The sequence below is a fragment of the Rattus norvegicus genome, chromosome 4, assembly GCF_036323735.1.
Source record: "Rattus norvegicus strain BN/NHsdMcwi chromosome 4, GRCr8, whole genome shotgun sequence".
In the NCBI taxonomy this organism is placed as follows: Eukaryota; Metazoa; Chordata; class Mammalia; order Rodentia; family Muridae; genus Rattus; species Rattus norvegicus.
The window spans coordinates 177,140,043-177,143,050 of record NC_086022.1 but is presented as its reverse complement, the minus strand read 5'-3'; positions in this window follow the sequence as shown (position 1 = coordinate 177,143,050).

Sequence of the window (3,008 nt, the reverse complement as noted above, 5' to 3'; positions counted from 1 at the left end):
GCAGGTTAGAATGTTCTCTTCCTACGACTCTACATACAAACCCGCTGTCCCTCCTCTATCAAGGGGCAAGTGCTTGTTTTCAATAGTTCCCATAATTTTAAGTAATTAAAATAGAATTATTTATTTCTGCCATGTCTCTCATACACTCATGCGCGTGTCAGCTGTGGAGATAAATAGGGTTTTGTAATCGCCGATTCCTGAGACCCTGACCCACTCCTAGGTCACCTCTGACTCTAAGCACATTGAGCTTTGAGCTCTGAATTTACCACACTCTTTATGTATGTCTTTGTTCATGATAGTCCCTCTATCTAGAATTCTGCTAAGTCCTGTTTTTTTTTTTAATCTCCACTCTCAACTTAAATATGATTTTCTTAGGGAGGTAATTCTCGATATTCTATATTGGCTTATTTCTATTGTTTCACATTCTCGTGAGCCTTGAATTCCACTCAATACCCTCAAAACCTGTTATGGTTTGGATAAAAAAAAAAAAAAAAAAACATGTCCTCCACAGGCTCCCATGTGGGGTATGGTTGTCCATTGATGTGTGTTGAAGAAGCGATTGGATCATGAGGTCTCTGACCTAGTCAGAGGGTTAAATCCTTGATAGAACCATGAACTTATGGAAATTGTTGCTTAAGATCGGAACGATAAATAATTCGCTTTCTTCGCAGTTTTTAAGATGTGCAGAAGAGACAATATTTTACACTCTAGAATGTGTCACTGAGATGTAGGCTTTGTATCCTCTGCCTCCAGGCATCCCGTCATGTCCTTATCAATACCGCATTTCCTACAGAGCAAACCCTTCGTGAAAGCCTTCTAATGTCATCCTGTTATGACGTGGATGAAGCCCACACTCCCGGCTTTCTTTGACTGTTCCTTTGATCTCTCTTCCTTTGGTTCATCTGCTCTCTGTCTCCTATCATCTCCACTCGACGTTCACTAGGACTTGAGTTCCAGGCATGCTGGTTTTCCTTCTGTCACTGTGAGAGTGGAAGCCTTTGTGACCACCTCTCTCAGATCTTCAGGTACTCATTATATCCTTGTTCTGACATTATTTCCTGGCCTCCACAGATCTCCCTTTTCTATCTGGTGTCACTGCTTGCTGTTTTATAGACTTCGAAGGGAACATAGTGGTGCCTGACCCACTGTGACTTACCTATGCTTCACAAGATTAAAGTCTCTGTGTCCACATGAGAGCAGAGGCTACATTTGAGTGACAACATCCTGGGCCACTGGACATGGTGGCACAGGGAGGTGGATCTCTGAAGTCTAAGGCTAGTCTGGTCTACACAGTAGGTTCAAGGACAGCCTAGACTTTAGAGAGAGACCGTGTTTCAAAGGACCAAACAAACAAACAGAACTAGAAAATATCCTGGACCACAAGAATAGCGCACACAATATATGCTTCATTAAAATGTCCTGGATCACCCAGGACATACAGGTGGATCTAATCAAGCCTCGGAAGTCCTAAAGATGGACAAGAAGATTCCACCACCTCTCAGCCAATGGTGCTTTCCTAAGTGCATCTGGTGACCTCTGCTGGTCTAGCTAACACAGAATCAAATGGAACCTTTGTTAAGCTCCACTCATCCTCTTTTCCCAGACTGGCAAAATGCTAACACTGCTGTGAAAGTGGGACTCAGTGTCTTTTGAGCATCCTGTTTCCTCTGTCTTTGTCAGGACAGTTCCCGTTCATCTGCCAGCTCCTTGTTTTGTATTTTTCATATAAACTTCATAGTTTGTAAAGGAGAGAACTTTACTTGATGACTATTCTTTTCTTTGTCTTCCTTTCTTTTTCTTTCATTTCTTTCTTTCCTTCCTTCTGTCTTCTTTTTCTTCTTTCTTTCTTTCTTTCTTTCTTTCTTTCTTCTTTCTTCCTTTCTTCCTTCCTTTCTTCCCTTCCCTTCCTTCCTTCCCTCCCTCCCTCCTTCCTTTCTCTTCTTCTTCCTTCCTTTCTTCCTTCCTTTCTTCCCTTCCCTTCCTTCCCTCCCTCCCTCCTTCCTTTCCCTTCTCCTTCCTTCCTTCCTTCCTTCCTTCCTTCCTTCCTTCCTTCCTTCTGTCTGCCCAGATTACTGCCACTCTGTGCATATATACATCTAAAAGATGAGACCTCATGTCAATGATATATATGTACTAGTGAGGATATAATTGGCAGTAATGCTTTACACAGTTCCATGTCTCTTGATCTAAGTGACAACTTTGAAAATGGCACTCACCACTGACAAAGCAAAGGTCCGGCAAAACGTTCTCCTCACATCAAGAATAACAGTAAAAACTGTTGCTCAGAGGGCAGCATTAGGACATGTCCTTGAACATGTCAGAACCTGACATGAGAAAGTAAAGGAGGAAGTGGGAATTTTTTTAAAAGGTAATCAAACTAGGGTGGGGGGGTGGCTCAGCAGTCAGGAATGCTGACTGCTCCCTTGGTTCCCGGCTCCTACACACAACCTGTAACTTCAGTTCCAGTGGATCTGAAGTACTTTTGGACTGTGTGGGCCCTCTCATACACACACATCAAGCCACAAATAAAAACAAAGCAAATGTTTTAAAAGTTCAAAACAGCATGAGTGGAAACGTTAAAACAACCATGAGATGCTGCCATTACACTTTTGAAAGCTGTTATGTTTACTTTATGTACCGTGTGTTTGCATGTATAATTTGCTGAGTTCAAGCTAAAAGGCCATATGTATTAGGCATAACCAGGACCACTTAGAGATAATCATTAACTTTGTCACAGAGCCTCCTAGCCTGTTGGTTTGTCTTTTATTCACAGGCGTGCATATGAATGGTTACAGACGAGTCAGTTTCACTGTTTGCGCTACTTTATATCCTGGTTATATTATGTGCTTTCAAATATGTTTGTCCATCTCGGGTCATCTCTTCAAGTATTTTAGGTAATTAAAGACTCATAGTATTATACTCAAAATAATTTTTAAAAAGAGAGTTTCCTCTCACTCCATCACCCTGCAATGGTAACCACTGCCCTCGGGGAAAGCTTGACTAGATCT